Here is a 20,492-nt window from a genome sequence, read left to right on the forward strand (position 1 = left end):
ATGCTGTTAAAATGATCATTCTACCTAAATTTTTGTATTTATTTCAAACGATACCAATTTTTATTCCTAAGTCCTTCTTTGATAATATTGATTCTAAAATTTCCTCTTATATATGGCAAAATAAAAATCCCAGATTAAGTGAAAAATACTTACAGAAATCTAAGAAAGAAGGTGGTTTGGCATTGCCTAACCTAAGATTTTATTATTGGGCAATTAATATTCGATATTTTATATTTTGAACGCAAGATTGGAATATAACTCCAAGCCCATATTGGGTAAACCTTGAAGGCCAATCTGTACAAGGGTTTTCTTTAGCTTCCATTTTAGGAACTTCACTGCCTTTTGTACTATCCAAATTGAATAAACAAACATTTAACCCTATAGTTAAACATACATTGTGAATATGGTTTCAATTTCATAAATTTTTTGGCCTGAATGAATTTATGTCATCAAGTCCTATTATATCTAATTTCTTTGTTCAACCCTCAGTAACGGAGCAAGCCTTTTTGATATGGAAAACGAAAGACAAATGTTGTTCCTTGGTTCAAGAAAAGGAGTAGAGATAACCCAGAAAATTGTAGACCAGTGAGTCTGACTACAGTGGTTGCAAATTGTTGGAGAGAGGCAGGGTTTATGAGCATTTGGAGAGACATAATCTGATTAGGGATAGTCAGCATGGCTTTGACAAGACAGGTCGTGCCTTACGAGCCTGATTGAATTCTTTGAGGATGTAACAAAACGCTTTGATGAAGGTAGAGCTGTGGATGTAGTGTATATGGATTTCAGTAAGTTATTTGATAAGATTCCCCATGCAAGACTCCTTCAGAAAGTAAGAAGGCATGGGATCCAAGGAGACCTTGCTTTGTGTATCCAGAGCAACACTCACAACATGCTGGAAGAACTCAGCAGGTTGGGCAGCATCAGTGGAAACGATGAGTCGACATTTCGGGCCGGAACCCTTCGTCAGGACTGAAAAAAGAAGGAGGGGGAAGGATTTGAAGAATGCTTGTAGGTTCAGTTGAAAAAACAGTAATTTGAAAGACAAAGGGGTGGGGGAGGGGAGGCAGAGACGTCATAGGCAGGAAAACAATGGGTAGTAGAAGAAGGAGGCGGAACCATGAGGGAGGTGATAGGCAGCTGGGGGAGGGGCAGAGTGCAATAGGGATAGAGGAAGGGAGGGGGAGGGAATTACCGGAAGTTGGAGAATTCTATGTTCATGCCAAGGGGCTGGAGACTACCTAGATGGTATATGAGGTGCTGCTGCCCCAACCTGAGTTTAGCCTCATCATGGCAGTAGAGGAGGCCATGTATGGACATGTCTGAATGGGAATGGGAAGCAGAGTTGAAGTGGGTGGCTACTGGGAGATCCTGTCTGTTGTGGCGGACAGAGCGGAGGTGCTCGACGAAGCTGTCCCCCAATCTGCGTCGGGTTTCACCGATGTAGAGGAGGCCACACCAGGAGCACCAGATGCATTAGATGACCCCAACAGACTCACAAGTGAAGTGTTGCCTCACCTGGAAGGACTGTTTAGGGCCCTGAATGGTGGCAAGAGAGGAGGTGTAGGGACAGGTGTAGCACTTACGCTTACAAGGATAAGTGCCGGGTGGGAGATCAGTGGGGATGGACGTGCGGATAAGGGAGTCGCTGAGGGATCGATCCCTGTGGAAAGCGGAGAGGGGTGGAGAGGGAAAGATATGCTTAGTGGTGGGGTCTTGTTGAAGGTGGCGGAAGTTGCGGAGGATAATGTGCTGGATCCGGAGGCTGGTGGGGTGGTAGGTGAGGACAAGGGGAACTCTGTCCCTGTTGTGGTTGCGGGAGGATGAGGCGAGGGCCGAAGTGCGGGAAATGGAGGAGATGCAGGTGAGGGCATCATTGATGACGGTAGCAGGGAAACCATGATCCTTAAAGAAAGAGGACATTTGAGATGTCCTGGAACGGAAAGCCTCATCCTGGGAGCAGATGCGGTGGAGACGGAGGAACTGGGAATAGGGAATGGCATTTTTGCATGTGGTGGGGTGGGAAGAGGTATAGTCAAGGTAGTTATGAGAGTCAGTGGGCTTGTAGAAGATGTCAGTGGACAGTCTGTCTCCAGAGATGGAGACCGAGACATCGAGAAAGGGGAGAGAAGTGTCCGAGATAGACCAAGTGAATTTGAGGGCTGGGTGGAAGTTTGAAGTAAAGTCGATGAAATTGACGAGCTCAGCATGGGTGCAGGAAGCAGCACCAATGTAGTCGACAATGTAACGAAGGAAAAGTTGGAGAGTAGTACCAGAATAGGTTTGGAGCACAGACTGTTTCACATAACCAACAAAGAAGCAGGCGTAGCTGGGTCCCATGTGAGTTCCCATAGCTACACCTTTAGTCTGAAGAAAGTGGGAAGAGCCAAAAAAGAAGTTATTAAGTGTGAGAACCAGTTCCGCCAACCGGAGGAGGGTAGTGGTGGTGGGGAACTGGTGAGGTCTATTATCCAGGAAGTAGCGGAGGGCTTTGAGGCCTTCTTGATGGGGAATGGAGGTGTATAAGGATTGGACATCCATCGTGAAAATGAAGCGGTTGGGACCGGGGAACTGGAAGTTATTGAAGAGGTGGAGGGCATGGGATGTATCCCGGATGTAAGTGGGGAGGGACTGAACTATGGGTGACAAAATGGAGTCCAGGTAGGCATATACAAGTTCGGTGGGACAGGAGCAGGCAGAAACTCTGGGTCTACCGGGGCAGTCAGGCTTGTGTATCTTTGGGAGGATTCAGGGCCCCAAACAGTCCTTCCAGGTGAGGCAACACTTCATTTGTGAGTCTGTTGGGGTCATCTATTGCATCCAGTGCTCCCGGTGCAGCCTCCTCTACATCGGTGAAACCCGATGCAGATTGGGGGACCGCTTCGTCGAGCACCTCCACTCTGTCTGCCACAACAGACAGGATCTCCCGGTAGCCACCCAATTCAACTCTGCTTCCCATTCCCATTCAGATAGGTCCATACATGGCCTCCCCTACTGCCATGATGAGGCTAAACTCAGGTTAGAGGAGCAACATCTCATATACCGTCTAGGTAGTCTCCAGCCCCTTGGCATGAACATAGAATTCTCCAACTTCCGGTAATTCCCTCCCCCTTCCTTCCTCTATCCCTATTTCACTCTGCCCCTCCCCCAGCTGCCTATCACCTCCCTCATGGTTCCGCCTCCTTCTACTATCCATTGTTTTCCTGCCTATGACGGCCCTGCTTCCCGTCCCCCACCCCTTTGTCTTTCACATTACTGGTTTTTCAACTGAACCTACAAGCATTCTTCAAATCCTTCCCCCTCCTTCTTTCTTCAGTCCTGATGAAGGGTTCCGGCCCGAAACGTCGACTCATCGTTTCCACTGATTCTGCCCGACCTGCTGAGTTCCTCCAGCGTGTTGTGAGTGTTGCTTTGACCCCAGCATCTGCGGATCATTTTGTGTTTGTGTAACCAGAATTGGCTTGCCCACAGAAAGCAAAGGGTAGTTGTAGATGGTTGGTATTCTGCATGGAGGTCAGTGACCAGTTGTGTCCCGCAGGGATCTGTTCTGGGACCCCTCCTTTTTGTGATTTTTATAAGTAGCATGGATGAGGAAGTAGAAGGTGGTTTTGTAAGTTTGCTGATGACACAAAGGTTGGGGCTGCTGTGGATAGTCTGGAGGGTTATCAAAGGTTACAACGGGACATCGATAGGATTTAGATGATGGAGTAGGTGGCTTTGTTGCCAAGCTTGTTGATGATACGAAGAATGGTGGAGTGGGAGGTAGTGTTAAGGAAACAGGTAGGATACAGAAGGACTTAGTCAGATTAGGAGATTGGGCAAGAAGGTGACAAATGAAATACAGTGTTGGAAAATGCATAGTCATGTACTTTGGTACTAGAAATAAATGTGCAGACTATTTTCTAAACGGGTAGAAAATCCAGGAATCTGAGATGCAGAGGGACTTGGGAGTCCTTGTGCATAACACCCTGAAGGTTGACTTGCAAGTTGAATCAGTCGTGAGGAAGGCAAATGCTATGTTAGCATTCATTTCAAGAGGTCTAGAATACAAGAGCAAGGATGTGATGCTGAGGCTTTATAAGGCACTAGTGAGGCCTCATCTTAACCATATAACCATATAACAATTTCAGCACGGAAACAGGCCATCTCGGCCCTTCTAGTCCGTGCCGAATTCTTACTCTGATCTTGAGTATTGTGAACTGTTTTGGACCCCTTATCTTAGAAAAGACGTGCTGGCATTGGTTTACAAGGGTCATTCTAGGAATGAAAGGGTTATCATACGAGGAACATTTGATGCCTCTGGGTCTGTACCTCACTGGAATTCAGAAGGATGAGGGGGGATCTCATTGAAACCTTCCAAATTTTGAAAGGCCTAGACAGAGTAGATGTGGAAAGGATGTTTCCCATGGTGGGAGAGTCTAGCACAAGAGGGCACAGCCTCAGGATAGTGGGACACCCTTTCAAAACAGAGATGCGGAGAAATTTCTTTAGCCAAAGGGTGATGAATTTGTGAAATTTGTTGCCACATGCAGCTGTGTATTTAAGGCAGAGATTGACAGGTTCTTGATTGGACATGGCATCAAAAGTTACAGGTAGAAGCTTGGGAACTGGGGTTGAGAAGGAGATTTAAAAAAAAGATCAGCTATGATTGAATAGCGGAGCAGACTTGATGGACTGAATGGCCAAATTCTGCTCTTATATCTTATGGTCTTATGGATGCAGAACTGGGCTGAGAAGTGGCAGATGGACTTCAACCCAGATAAGTGTGAAGTGGTTCATTTTGGTAGATCCAATTTGAAGAAGGAATATAATATAAATGGTAAGACTCTTGGTAGCATGGAGGACATGGGCTGGACTGGAACCAAATGTCCTAGGGGGAGCGTTTGCTACTGTTGTTTAGGAGGATTTAAACTAATGCAGCAGGGGGATGGGGACAAGTGCAGAGAGACAGAGGGGTGTAAAATGAGGGTAGAAGCAAAAAGTAGTAAGGTGAAAAGTAAAATTGGCAGGCAGGCAAATCCAGGGCAAAAATCAAAAAGGGCCACTTTTCAACATAATTGTATAAGGGCTAAGAGTGTTGTAAAAACAAGCCTGAAGGTTTTGTGTGTCAATGCAAGGAGCATTCATAACAAGGTGGATGAATTGAATGTGCAGATAGTTACTAATGAATATGATATAGTTGGGATCACAGAGACATGGCTCCAGGGTGACCAAGGATGGGAGCTCAACATTCAGGGATATTCAATATTCAGGAGGGATAGACATGAAAGAAAAGGAGGTGATTAATGGAGATTAACTCAATAGAAAGGAAGGACATTAGCCTGAAGGATGTAGAATCAATATGGGTAGAGCTGCATAACACCAAGGGGCAAAAATATTCAGGAGGGATAGACATGAAAGAAAAGGAGGTGATTAACGGAGATTAACTCAATAGAAAGGAAGGACATTAGCCTGAAGGATGTGGAATTGATATGGGTGGAGCTGCATAACACCAAGGGGCAGAAAACACTGGTGGGAGTTGTGTACAGGCCACCTAACAGTAGTAGTGAGGTTGGGGATGGCATTAAACAGGAAGTTAGAAATGCGTTCAATAAAGGAACAGCAGTTATAATGGGTGACTTCAATCTACATATCGATTGGGTGAACCAAATTGGTAAGGGTGCTGAGGAAGAGGGTTTCTTGGAATGTATGCGGGATGGTTTTCTGAACCAACATGTTGAGGAACCAACTAGAAAGCAGGTCATTCGAGACTGGGTATTGAGCAATGAGGAAGGGTTAGTTAGCAATCTTGTCGTGCGAGGCCCCCTGGGTAAGAGTGACCATAATATGGCGGAATTCTTCATTAAGATGGAGAGTGACATAGTTAATTCAGAAACAAAGGTTCTGAACTTAAAGAAGGCTAACTTTGAAGGTATGAGACGTGAATTAGCTAAGATAGACTGGCAAATGATACTTAAAGGGTTGACGGTGGATATGCAATAGCAAGCATTTAAAGATCGCATGGATGAACTACAACAATTGTTCATCCCAGTTTGGCAAAAGAATAAACCAGGGAAGGTAGTGCACCCGTGGCTGACAAGAGAAATTAGGGATAGTATCAATTCCAAAGAAGAAACATAGAAATTAGCCAGAAAAAGCAGCACACCTGAGGACTGGGAGAAATTCAGAGTCCAGCAGAGGAGGACAAAGGGCTTAATTTGGAAAGGGAAAAAAGATTATGAGGGAAAGCTGGCAGGGAACATAAAAACTGACCGTAAAAGCTTTTATAGGTAGAAAAAGATAGAAAGAAAAAGATTGGTTAAGACAAATGTAGGTTCCTTACAGTCAGAAACAGGTGAATTGATCATGGGGAACAAGGACATGGCAGACCAATTGAATAACGACTTTGGTTCTGTCTTCAATAAAGAGGACATAAATAATCTTCCGGAAATAGTAGGGGACCGAGGGTCTAGTGAGATGGAGGAACTGAGGGAAATACATGTTAGTAGGGAAGTGGTGTTAGGTAAATTGAAGGGATTAAAGGCAGATAAATCCCCAGGGCCAGATGGTCTGCAACCTAGAGTGCTTAAGGAAGTAGCCCAAGAAATAGTGGATGCATTAGTGATAATTTTTCAAACCTCTTTAGATTCTGGATTAGTTCCTGAGGATTGGAGGGTGGCTAATGTAACCCCGCTTTTTAAAAAAAGAGGGAGAGAGAAACCGGGGAACTATAGATCCATTAGCCTGACATCAGTGGTGGGGAAAATGCTAGAGTCGGTTACCAAAGATGTGATAACAGCACATTTGGAAAGCAGTGAAATCATCGGACAAAGTCAGCATGGATTTGTGAAAGGAAAATCATGTCTGATGAATGTTATAGAATTTTTTGAGTATGTAATTAGTAGAGTAGATAGGGGAGAACCAGTGGATGTGGTATATTTGGATTTTCAAAAGGCTTTTGACAAGGTCCCACACAGGAGATTTGTGTGCAAACTTAAAGCAGAAGGTATTGGGGGTATGGTATTGATGTGGATAGAGAATTGGTTGGCAGACAGGAAGCAAAGAGTGGGAATAAACGGGACCTTTTCTGAATGGCAGGCAGTGACTAGTGGGGTACTGCAAGGCTCAGTGCTGGGACCCCAGTTGTTTACAATATATATTAATGACTTAGACGAGGAAATTAAATGCAGCATCTCCAAGTCTGCGGATGACACGAAGCTGGGCGGCAGTGTTAACTGTGAGGAGGATGCTAAGAGGATGCAGGGTGACTTGGATAGGTTGGGTGAGTGGGCAAATTCATGACAGATGCAACTTAATGTGGATAAATGTGAGGTTATCCACTTTGGTGGCAAGAACAGGAAAACAGATTATTATCTGAATGGCGGCCGATTAGGAAAAGGGGAGGTGCAACGAGACCTGGGTGTCATTGTACACCAGTCATTGAAAGTGGGCATGCAGGTACAGTAGGCGGTGAAAAAGGCGAATGGTATACTGGCATTCATAACAAGAGGATTCGAGTACAGGAGCAGGGAGGTACTACTGCAGTTGTATAAGGCCTTGGTGAGACCACACCTGGAGTATTGTGTGCAGTTTTGGTCCCCTAATCTGAGGAAAGACATTCTTGCCATAGAGAGAGTACAAAGAAGGTTCACCAGATTGATTCCTGGGATGGCAGGACTTTCATATGAAGAAAGACTGGATCGACTAGCCTTATACTCGCTAGAATTTAGAAGATTGAGGGGGGATCTTATTGAAACGTATAAAATTCTAAAGGGATTGGACAGGCTAGATGCAGGAAGGTTGTTCCCGATGTTAGGGAAGTCCAGAATGAGGGGTCACAGTTTAAGGATAAAGGGGAAGCCTTTTAGGACCGAGATGAGGAAAAACTTCTTCACACAGAGAGTGGCGAATCTGTGGAATTCTTTGCCACAGAAAACAGTTGAGGCCAGTTCATTGGGTATATTTAAGAGGGAGTTAGATATGGCCCTTGTGGCTAAAGGGATCAGGGGGTATGGAGGGAAGGCAGGTACAGGGTTCTGAGTTGGATGATCAGCCATAATCATACTGAATGGCGGTGCAGGCTCGAAGGGCTGAATGGCCTACTCCTGCACCTATTTTCTATGTTTCTATGTTTCTATCCTGGGGTCCGTGTCCATAGGACACTCAAAGCTGCTGCGCAGGTTGACAGTGTTGTTAAGAAGGTGTATGGTGTGTTGGCATTCATCAACAATGGGATTGCGTTCAAAAGCCATGAGGTAATGTTACAGCTATATAAGACCTTGATCAGCTCCCACTTTGAGTACTGTGCTCGGTTCTGGTCACCTCACTACAGGAAGGATGTGGATACTATAGATAGGGTGCAGAGGAGACTTACAAGGATGTTGCCTGGATTGGAGGGCGTACCTTATGAGAATAGGTTGAGTGTACTTGGGCTTTTATCATTGTAGCGACAGAGAATAAGAGGTGACCTGACAGAAGTGTATAAGATGATGAGGGGCATTGATTGTGTGGCTAGCCAGAGACTTTTTCCCAGGGCTGAAATGGTTAACACAAGGGGGCATAATTTTAAGGTGCTTGGAAATAGGAACCGGGGGGTTGTCAGAGGTAAGTTTTTCACACAGAGTGGTGGGTGCGTGGAATGCATTGCCAGCGGCAGTGGTGGAAGCCGATACAATAGGGTCTTTAAAGAGACTCTTAGATAGGTACGTTTGTACATGGAGTTTAGAAAAATAGAGGGACATGCACGCGGGAAGTTCTAGGCAGTCTCTAGAATAGGTTACATGGTCGGTACAACATTCTGGGCTGAAGGGCCTGCAATGTGCTATTAATTTCCGTGTTCTGTGTTCTATGTATATATGTAATTTGATTAAGCATTCTATCAATATTGATAGAACAGCCTGAACTTTCATGAAGTAGCTGGTTTATGCAAGAGTACTGATTATCTTTAACTATAAACTGAGGAACTGGAGAGAATCGGACTGTTGTGCTCCATTCAGCCAGAGATTCAACATCCTGCTTTACCCACATCATTGTATTTGCAAGATACTATTGTGGATCTTCCTCAGGTAACCATTGATTTAATTAACTTTTGGAGACACTGATTAAGAAGAGAGAAATGCATATGCGTATTGTTTAGCATGCTGATGTATATTATGTTGATGTAATTTGTATGCAAATGTTGTTGATGGAAAGAAGATTGCAGATAATCCAATATTGAGCCATCTGTTTTCAATGAAGAAAAAACCTTTTGCTGGCAGGAAGATTTAGACCAGGGATTTCCAACATTTTTTATGCTATGGACCAATACCATTAAGCAAGGGGTCTCTGAACCCCAGGTTTGGAACCCCTGATCTAGAGGGTCTGATTCATTCGGCAGAAGATAGCAAATGTCATTTCATCCACAGTACGGTGAGTTATTGCATTTGTGGAGTTGCAGCAAGGTTGTTCAAGGAAGGATATTGAGTGACATGGTAGAACAAAGGAACCTTCTAGGGAATGTGCACAGGTCCTTAAAAGCAGCAGGACAGGCCAGAAAGGTGATTAACTGGGCATATATAATAATTACCTTTATTACACATTGAGTAGAATATAAGACCAATTCTACAACATACGTAACCCACAACTTGATTACTGTGTACAGTTTTGGGAACCATATCACAGGAAAGTGTTTGCGCTGGGACAGTAAAATAACAAATTGTAGCCTGGATTGACAAGAGCACTGATGAGAGAAATACGAATGGTGATGAATTTATGGAATTTGTTACCATGGGCAGCTGTGGAGGCCAGATCATTGGGTGTATCTAAGGCAAAGATTGATAGGTTCTTTATTAGGCACGGCATCAAACGTTACAGGGAGAAGGCCAAGGAATGGGGCTGAGGAGGGGAAAGAAGGATTAGCCATGATTGAATGGTGGCACAGACTCGATGGGCCAAATGGCCTAATTCTGCTCTTGTCTTTTGTTCTTATGGTCTAATCAATGACCAATTAACTTACCAACTGGTGCGTCTTTATACCGTGGGAGGAAAGGCAACGTGGTAGCACAGTGGTAAGCTTAACTGCTCCCAGTAGCCACTCTCCGCTCCCATGAGGCGTGTTCTGATTCCCACCTGCTATTCTCCCAAGATGACCCTAGCTCCTGGCCAGGGTCTTGGGACTCATAGATCCAGAGCCTGGAGTAGAATCTAGGGGAGGAGGCACAAGATTTGTCCTCCTGGCCCTTGTTCCAGGGCTCGACTGATCATTTTTCCATCCAGGTGGCCGAGGAGGTGATCCCAGAAGAGGGGCAGAAGGGTCTGATAAGTAGTCACCCCCTTCTCTTCCTCCTCTTCTCCCCTCTTCTCCACTCCCCCACACCTCATCTCCCCCCCCTTGTCTACCCACAACTGTTCCCAGTAGGCTGCTCTCCTCCAATGGGGTGGGCTCTGGTTCCTGCTTGCTGTTCTTCCGGGACTCAGGGTTGGTGTGGGGGGGGGCACCCTGAACAGCTCAGTATCTGGGATTGGGGAATGAGGAGAGACCTGTTCAGTCAGGAACTTGGTAAAGGCCTGCATATGGCTCTCAAATCTTGGTGGAACCTCCTCCATAGGATCCTCAGAAAACCCCATTCTCCTCCTCCTCCTCTCTGCTCAGTTCTTCTCCATCTTTATTCTGGCTGAGGTCCCTGTAATCGTGTTGGGGCTTCTCCTCAACCTAGCCTGGGTTTCTGCCCTTCACTTTTCACCCGAGACAACTGTGGCCCTTCTCCCCATAGGGAAGGCTCTGTGAGCTGAGTACTGCTCTGGACCCAGATAGGGAGGGGCTATGGTCCCACGCTGATGCTGCACCTAATTCATCATGTGTACATGTCTTTGTGTATCTGACAATAAGACATCTTGTTCAAGTAACTAGAACAGCAGAGACTTTAGATAGAGACTACACTTACTTAATAATATTGATAGAACAGCAAAAAAATTGTTTTTTGACCAATTTTGAAATGGGTGTATTATGTGAGACTGTTAACTATGCTTCATTTCAGACTGAAAAGCTGGAGATGTCACATCGAGAGAATCTGTCAGTTGTGATCCACGCAGCTGGAGATTTAAGACTGGTAATATTTATTCTGTTTTATTCACTACATCGGATAAAACCCTGATGAAGGGTTTTCTGATTAAAGGTTTTGGCCCGAAATACTGACTGTTTATTCTCCTCCATAGATGTTGCCTGATCTGCTGAGTTCCTCCAGCTTTGTGTGTGTGTGTGTGTTGCTCAAGGTTTCATACAAGACCAACTTGCAATGCTAAAGTATTCTTTCTCCACAGAGGCTGCCTGATCTCCTGAATATCTGCATCATTTTTTCTTGTTCTTATTAGAGATCACCAGTACCTAAAAATAAAAATTTTCAAAAAGATGTGAAGAGTAAAAGGGCATGCTGATAGGATGAAGTGGAATGTTCACCTCAGGACCATTTGGGCCGTATGTGTTGCTTCCATGTTGTAAATGCAATAAATTGGGGCATGACATACTCCCAAATGAGTAGCTTGGAAGGTTGAAATGATGCAGATATTCAGGAGATCAAGTGGTAGGTTGGAACAGAGACAGGTGAGTTGTGTATAATTGTTTCTACCTTTTCTACCCTTGTTACTGAATAATTTTATATATCTTGTGCTCTGGGTTATTATTGAGTGTGAACCATGCTTGGTCATGACTGGTCCTGTTTGATTGTCATTTCCATGGATGTCAATAAGACCATAAATTGAATGAGACACAAGAGATTGTGCAGATGTTGGAAGCCTGAAGGAACACACACAAAATGCAAAAGGAATTCGGGTTGAACAACATCTATAGAGAAGAATAAACAGTCAATGTTTCGGGCCAAGACCCTTTATTCAGGATTGGAAAGGAAGGGGGCTGAAGCCAGAATAAGAATGTTGGGGAGAGGCAAGAGTATAAGCCAACAGGTGATAAATAAGACCAGGTGAGGGGCAAGGTGAGTGGGTGGGGGAGGGGGAGTGAAGTAAGAAATTGGGAAGTGATAGGTGGAAGAACTAAAGAGCTGAAGAAGAAGGAACCTGATAGGCAAGGACAGTGGACTATGGGAGAAACGGAAGGAGGAGGCGCATCAGAGGAAGGTGATGGACAATCTGCTCATGCCACCCTACAACCTCCTCGCCTCTGTCCCCTTCCTTTCTAGTCCAAAACGTCGACTGTTTATTCATTCCCTCCATAGAGGAAACCTGACCTGCTGAGTTCTTTTGCATTTTGTGTGTGTTGGTTGAGAACTGCAGCCGGGCTTGTTTAGTGCCCCAGAAAAGAATTCCACCACACTGTGTCTGCTCTTTGTCACATCTATAAAGGATTCAACCTTGACTAATGAAGATCTCATTATTTCTCCACAGGAGAATCGACCAGTTACAGAACCCGGATCTAATGGTAAGTTGTTTCACATTATCCATTGTCATAACTATATACCAAATAAGTATTCTTCAGGTGGGAGGATGTATTTTAAGCACACTTTAGAGAAAAAAATATGAATGAAAGCAATTCTTATGGTATATTTTAGCTGAATACTTGCACTTTAGATATAAAACCCCACAACACATTTTAATCTATGATGAGGAATTGAGATATAGAGCAGCCCATCTCAGTTAGCCAGTTTACATAGAATTACTCTGTAAATGTAGAAATTTATTGAGTTGATAGGGTTGTTTAGAAGGTGCATAGCATTACCGGCCTTCGTTCACCAGGGGATGGAGTTCAAGAGCTGCAAGGCAAGGTTACAGCTTTATAAAGCTGGTTGGACCACACTTGGAGTATTGTGTTCAGTTCTGGTCACCTCGTTATAGGAAGAATGTGGAACATTTAAAGAGGGTGGGATGCTAACTGGAATAGAGAGCATGTCTTATGAAGACAGGCTGAGCAAAGATAGGGCTTTAGATCAAAGGAGGATGAGAGGCGACTTGATAGAGGCATACAAGATTTCAAGAAGCATAGACTGGGTGGATAGCCAGAGATTCCTTTTTGAAGACAGAAATGGTTGATACAAGAGGGCATAACTTTAACCTGTTTGGCGGAAAGTAATGGGAGGTTGTCAAGGGTAGGCTTTTACACAGAGAGTTGTGGATGCATGGAACACTCTGCCAGGGGTGGTGCTAAAAGTGGATACATTAAAGACATTTAAGAGACTCTTAGATAGGCACATGGATGAAATTAAATTGGAGGGCTACGTGGAAGGGAAGGGTTAGATTAATCTTGGAATAGGTTAAAAGAGCGGCACAACATTGTGGGCCGAAGGGTTTGTACTATGCTATAATGTTCTATAAATATGAAGCCATTACTGGATTTGCAGAAAAAACAAATTAAGCTCCCTGTGGAGAGTTAAGCCTGCAATAATGTACAGCTTAAGTAGAAACCTGGGACAAAGAGATGCTCTGTATCGGAAAACATTTCAATACTTCATCTGTGGTTATATGTTACTTTCAGAGGTTCTGCTAAAGATTAATTCTGTTGGAATCTGTGGTACGGACATCCATTTCTGGGAACGTGGAGGAACTGCAGGCTTTGACATCAACAAACCATTGACTCTAGGTCACGAATTCTCAGGCACTGTTGTCGAAGTCGGCTCTGGAGTTGAACATCTCAAAGCAGGTTAGCTGTAAAGTATTCTACAGCTTTCAATGAAACTGGTGGGGAGGGGGGAGGTGACATCGAAAGGAGGTTCAACATTTTGTGGGATTTTCAACCGGCAGGACCGTCAATAACAAAAAGATGCATAGATTAGAAGTTGTTTCAAGTAGCGGTTAAGACATGGTACACACTGTCTGAAGAAATGGTGAAAGCAGAATCTATGGTCCCTTTTAGAAAGGAAATTGTGTACATATAAAATCATCTTTAAGAATCAATTTAATTCACCATATACATATGTATTAAGAATTTGCTGTGGTGTGTTGGTATGTTGGCATGACATGCATGATATAGTTGAAAGGAGTCACTTGAATGGTTACGGAAAAGAAGGCGACTCTGACCAATTGAAAGTTTGCAAGAACCAATCTTATCTTAATTCAAATAGAGTAATTGAGCACTATTGCTTAGAAAGAAAACTTTTGGTCCACCTAGTCCATATTGGCCTGGTTTTTGGCCTACTTCCTTCTATCTGTGCCTGGACCATTGCCCTCCATACCCCCCTGCTCTGTATCCTTGCCCAGACTTCTCAACTCACCCACATCCATCACTTCTGCTGGAAGATCATTCCACACTCTCACCATTCTCTGAGTGAAGAAGTTCCCCTCAGATTCCCCTTAAATTCTTCACCTTTCATCCTAAACCAATGGCCTTTAGTTCTAGTCTCACCCATCCTAAAGGGAAAAAGCCTGCACAGACTCTCCATCTCTCTCCTTAGTAAATACAGATGCTAAAGAAATTATGATTACCCCATCTCTTTTGGCTTTATGTATATTTGACATGCTGATCTTCAAAGGGACCAATTTTATCCTTTGCTATCCCTTTGCTCTCAATATAGCTATAGAAGCCCTTGGGATTCTCCTTCACCTTGTTTGCCAGAGCAACATCCTGTCCTCCTTTAGCTCTCCTGATTTCTTTCTCTTGTAAGTGTTCTCTTACATTTCCTATACTTCTCAAGTGCCTCGCTTGATCTTAACTGCCTATACCTGTTTTGCAAGGTGGCACTAGCAAACATCAGAATCCAAATCTGATTTAATAACACTGGCTTATGTCATGAAATTTCTTTGCAGCAGCAGTACAATGCATTACATAATAATAGGAAAAAAATGATGAATTACAGTCAAAAATAAATAAATAGAAATCTGATGGCAGAGGGGAAGAAGCTGTTTCTGAATCATTGAGTGGGTGCTTTCAGGCTTCTGTACCTCCTTCTTGAGAAAAAGGCATGACCTGGGTGATGGGGGTCCTTAATAATGGACGCCATTTTTTTTGAGGCATTACTCCTTGAAGATGTTCTGGATATTACGAAGGCTAGTGCCCATGATGGAGCTAACTAAGTTTACAACTCTCTGCAGCTTATTTTGATCCTGTTCAGTAGTGCCATCACCACCCCTCCCCACCATACCAGATGGTGATGTAGTCAGTTAGAATGCTATCCACAGTACATCAGTAGAAACTTATGAGCACTGTTCCCTCTAAGTTGTGCACATGTGCGCACAAAAGGTTAGTTACCTAAAATAATGTAGTAATTAATAATTATACTTATTAAAAATAATCTTTTAGCTAACTGTTTCTGTTAACTAGTTAGTCAGTTTTTCAAATACCACAATGCACGTCACTAATTTACGTCACCTCACCTTTCCTGTTCTGGTTTGTACAGCTGCATCATGGCTGAAAAGATAAGAAAACAGTATCTGGGAGACAATGTTTCGTGGAGTGACAAAGTTAAAGTTTTGTTAAGCCAACAACCCGAAGAAAATGTCACAGTAGATACAAGTTCGCTGTTGATTTTTATAAATAGTCTTTGTGTTCATTTAGAAGAAAGGTTTCCTGAAGATGAGGTACAAGAATGGTCAGCTTTTGATTTCTCCGCAATTGCAGATTGTGACTTCACATTTGGCGATGAACAAGTTAATGCCTGATGTCTAAAATAGCATGATTTTCCAGCTGAAAATACTGTAATAGTTAGACAGTTTAATGATTTCAAATTTTCTGTGCAAGAAAAAATTAAATCCAAACTGATTTCAAACTTTGCTCAAATGGTGGCATTTGTACTTCAAAATGAACAGTTTTGCAAACTTGCATAGTTGATTGACATTGGGGGAACCTTTCTTGCGTCTAGTGCAGACTGTGAGCAAGGTTTTAGCCTAATGAATCAACTCAAAAACAAGCTGTGAAACCATTTAGGTGAGTGTCATTTGGGTATGTTAATGAGAATCAAAAGCTATCAATTGGATGGAAGTTCTATTAGTCTAGATAGAGTTTACAAAGAATGGGTAAATGCCAAAGACAGGAGAGAGAAAAAATAACTGAGTGACTTAAATACGTATGCCATTTTGTTGTTATTCTTTGCAGTTTTATGTCAAATATTTTGTAAACCTACATAAACTGTGCCATGTGTGCATTCAGTGCGCACATACTTTTGTCACAGGGAAAAAATTGCACAACATAAGATTTTTGTGCACACTGACTACTAAAAATTAGAGGGAACATTGTTCGTGAGTGTCTTTGGTGACATACCAAATTCTTCAAACTCCTAATTTAAGGTCCCACATAGGAGGTTAGTGTGCAAAATTAGAGCAAATGGTATTGGGGGTAGGGTACTGACATGATTAGAAAATTGGTTGGCAGACAGGAAACAAAGAGTAGGGATTAATGGGTCCTTTTCAGAATGGCAGGCAGTGACTAGTGGGGTACCGCAAGGCTTGGTGCTGGGACCGCAGCTATTTACAACATAAATTAATGATTTAGATGAGGGGATTAAAAGTAACATTAACAAATTTGCAGATGACACAAAGCTGGGTGCCAGTGTGAAATGTGAGATAGATAGATAGATAAACATACTTTATTGATCCCAAGGGAAATTGGATTTCGTTACAGCTGCACCAATCAAGAATAGAGCATAAATATAGCAATACCAAAACCACAAACAATCAAACAACAATATGCAAACTATGCCAGATGGAAATAAGTCCAGGACCAGCCTATTGGCTCAGGGTGTCTGACCCTCCACGGGAGGAGCTGCAAAGTTCGATGGCCACAGGCAGGAACAACCTCCTATGACGCCCAGTGTTGTATCTCGGTGGAATATGACCAGAGTCCAACAGCAAAAAGTTCAATATCCGGGCTACAAACATGTTCCTCGATCGTAATATGACCAGGATTGCACCATCCGTTATTAACCAGAACAGCAAGCCCTCCTCCTTTACGCTTACCGCTCTCAGTGCACTTCCGGTCAGCCTGAACGGTCTGGAAGCCCCCCACGGAAAAGTTTTGGTCGAGTATGTCCTCGTGCAGCCACGTTTCAGTAAAACACATAATACTACTCTCCTGAAATGTTCTCTGACTCCTGGCTAGTGCTACCAACTCGTCCATTTTATTACTCACTGAACTCCTCTTCTCCATAAGTCTCTGTTGTCTTGACCCGGTCCTTTTTCCTCGCCTTTGTGATTCCCTTCTGCATCCTCTGTGTGTTTTCCTCCAGATTTCAGCAGGGGTGTCCACCGCTTTGTTCGCTAAACCGGCCAGCATAAGCACAATCAGCTGGTCCCTGGAATAAACAATGCGACAATACTGCTGCCCCGCTAATGAGATGTGCCCGAACGTAACTATTTCCAGCGCTAAAAACCCAAATAATACTCTCTCCACCAGCATGTTATGAGAATGCAGGGTGACTTGGACAGGTCGGGTGAGTGGGCAGATGCATGGCAGATGCAGCTTAATGTGGATAAATGTGAGGTTATCCACTTTGGTGGCAAGAACAGGAAGGCAGATTACTATCTGAATGGTGTCAAGTTAGGTAAAGGGGAAGTACAATGAGATCTAGGTGTCCTTGTTCATCAGTCACTGAAAGTAAGCATGCAGGTACAGCAGGCAGTGAAGAAAGCAAATGGCATGTTGGCCTTCATAACAAGGGGAGTTGAGTATAGGAGCAAAGAGGTCCTTCTGCAGTTGAACAGGGCCCTGGTGAGACCACACCTGGAGTATTGTGTACAGTTTTGGTCTCCAAATTTGAGGAAGGACATTCTAGCTATTGAGGGAGTGCAGCGTAGGTTCACAAGGTTAATTCCCTGGATGGCAGGACTGTCATATGTTGAAAGATTGGAGCAACTGGGGTTGTATACACTGGAATTTAGAAGGATGAGAGGGGATCTGATTAAAACATATAAGATTATTAAGGGATTGGACACGCAAGTGGCAGGAAACATGTTCCCGATGTTGGGGCAGTCCAGAACCAGAGGCCACAGTTTAAGAATAAGGGGTAGACCATTTAGAACGGAGTTGAGGAAAAACTTTTTCACACAGAAGGTTGTGGTTCTGTGGAATGTTCTGCCTCAGAAGGCAGTGGAGGCCAGTTCTCTGGATTCTTTCAAGAAAGAGTTAGATAGAGCTCTTAAAGATAGCGGAGTGAAGGGATCTGGGGAGAAAGCAGGAAATGGGTACTGATTGTAGATGATCAGCCATGATCACAGTGAATGGTGGTGCTGGCTCAAAGGGCTGAATAGCCTACTCCTGCACCTATTGTCTATTGTCTAATGAAATATAGCCACTGGCATGCCTTCTTTGTAGCTGCATCAATTTGTGGGTCCAGATTAAACTGGTCTCCCTCCAGTTCAAGTGCAAACTGTCCCACTTGTGTAGGTTCCACCTGTCCTGGAAGAGAGCTCAATGATCCAAAAATCTGAAACCTCCTTCCTGCACCATCAACTTAGCTACTTGTTAAATTGCACTATCTTCCTCTTTCTTGCCTCACTAGCAGGTGGCATGGGTAGCAACTCTGAGATCACCACCATGGAGGTCCTGTCTTTTAACTTAGTACCTAACTCCCTGAACTCACCTTGCAGGACCTTGTCATTATTCTTGCCTATGTCATTGGTACCAATGCGTTCCATGACCTATGGCTTCTCACTCGACACCCCCCATAAAAAATGCTGTGTACTCGATCCAAGGCATCTCTGACCCTAGCACTTGGGAGGCAACATACCATACGGGAATCTCATTCTTGTCCACAGAATCTCCTGTCAGTTCCCCTAACCAATGAATCCCCTATCCCCTATGTGGGGATGGAACTGGACTCTCTCACGGTGGTGTCTGAAAAGAGGATGCTGTTTAAGTTGCATGCCATCTTGGTCAATGTCTCGCATCCACTAGGTAATGTACTGGGTGGGCTCAGGAGTACATTCAGCCAGAGACTCATTCCTCCAAGATGCAGCACAGAGCGTCATAGGAAGTCATTCCTGCCTGTGGCCATCAAACTTTACAACTCTTCCCTTGGAGGGTCAGACACCCTGTGCCGATAGGCGGGTCCTGGACTTATTTCATAATTTACTGGCATAATTTACATATTACTATTTAACTTATTTATGGTTCTATTACTATTTATTATTTATGGTGCAACTGTAACGAAAACCAATTTTCCCCTGGGATCAATAAAGTATGACTATGACTATGACTATCATTACCACTCCCGAGTATACCAAGAGGTTAGTTTTATATGAGATACACTCAGTGGCTACTTCATTAGGTACCTCCTATTTGTGGTCTTCTGCTGCTGTAGCTCATCCACATGTGTTGCTACCACATGATTAACTGACTATATATTTGCATTCATGAGCAGGTGTATAGATGTACCTAATTAATTGGCCATTGAGTGTAGGTGACATTATGAAATAGATAGGTTTAAATCTGTATATGGAAAACAACTTGGTTTGGGGAACACAGATCTAACCCTAAGAAGTTCAGGTTGTACTATGTAAGCATCAAAAACTCAATTGATTCTTAAAGAAGATACTGGTGGTAGTCCCACGGCTTTCAGGCATGAACACTTCTGTGGAATGTCAACTGTATGTTTCAGTGTTTTGAGGCAAGGAGTGCATGGCACTGTATGTTTCAGTACTTTGATGCATATATCACAAATAAAGCTAATCTTTAATGTTAGGTCCAGGAATGTTGCTAATATTTCCAATTTTGAAGAATAGACTTTTTGGAGATCTTGCCTATACCAATCAAACAGCGGTGCCAACATTATAATGAGTAGAAAATACACACTACTAACATGATCAATTTCTGAGAACACAGTGTAGTAGTTAGTGTAATCACTTCACAGTGCCAGCGACCATCAATTGGGGTTCAAATCCCACTGATACCTGTAAGGAGTTTGTACATATTCCCCATGACCACCATGTCCTGGTGCTGCAGTTTTCCTTGACATTCCAAAGACATGGTTAAGGTTAGTAAGTTGTATGTCACCTGAAGAACGGTGATACTTGCTGGGTGATCCCAGCACAATCCTCACCGATTTGATTTGATGTCACTGTATGTTTCAGTGCTTTGATGTATATATGACAAATAAAGCTAATATTTAATGTTAGTTTCCAGTTACAGAAAGCACAGTTAGTTTGTGGATTGTACTTTCCTAGTGTCATCTCATGGCTACGCAGTGTTCCTTGGATTGTTTACCTTTCATGTCTAATTGTTTGTCTTTGGACTAGCTCTGGTTTTTCACTTTGTTGTGCAGGTGGCTCATTTGGTACCATGGGGATTTTTAAGCTCTTTTTGTATTTATCCCTTTTATTCAATTTGAGATAATTTAATGAGCATGATATTTTCAATGTCTTACATTGTGGTTGTTGGCTTTGGGGATTATTGCTTTGTCTGGATACCTATGTTGTCTGATTGATCCTGAATTTCTACTTGCTCCAGGGTGTATTTTAGGGACATGCCAACCACTCTTTGCTCGGTCGTTGTGGATCCTTCTCTGGTGAAATTCAGACCGAGTTCTTCTGTGTATCATGAGAGATTTCAGTCCTTCGAAATTTTGATCTCTTTATAGTTTAGCTGGGTATTTCTGTAATCACTG

At 43.4% G+C, this 20,492-nt stretch overlaps 1 pseudogene; it reads left to right on the forward strand.

Moving 5' to 3' along the window:
* The first annotated feature begins 8,883 nt into the window (after positions 1–8,883).
* The window catches only part of LOC140211887 (sorbitol dehydrogenase-like), a 76,393-nt pseudogene continuing 64,784 nt past the window's right edge, over positions 8,884–20,492 (forward strand).

This window comes from Mobula birostris, chromosome 18, assembly GCF_030028105.1.
Source record: "Mobula birostris isolate sMobBir1 chromosome 18, sMobBir1.hap1, whole genome shotgun sequence".
Lineage (NCBI taxonomy): Eukaryota > Metazoa > Chordata > Chondrichthyes > Myliobatiformes > Myliobatidae > Mobula > Mobula birostris.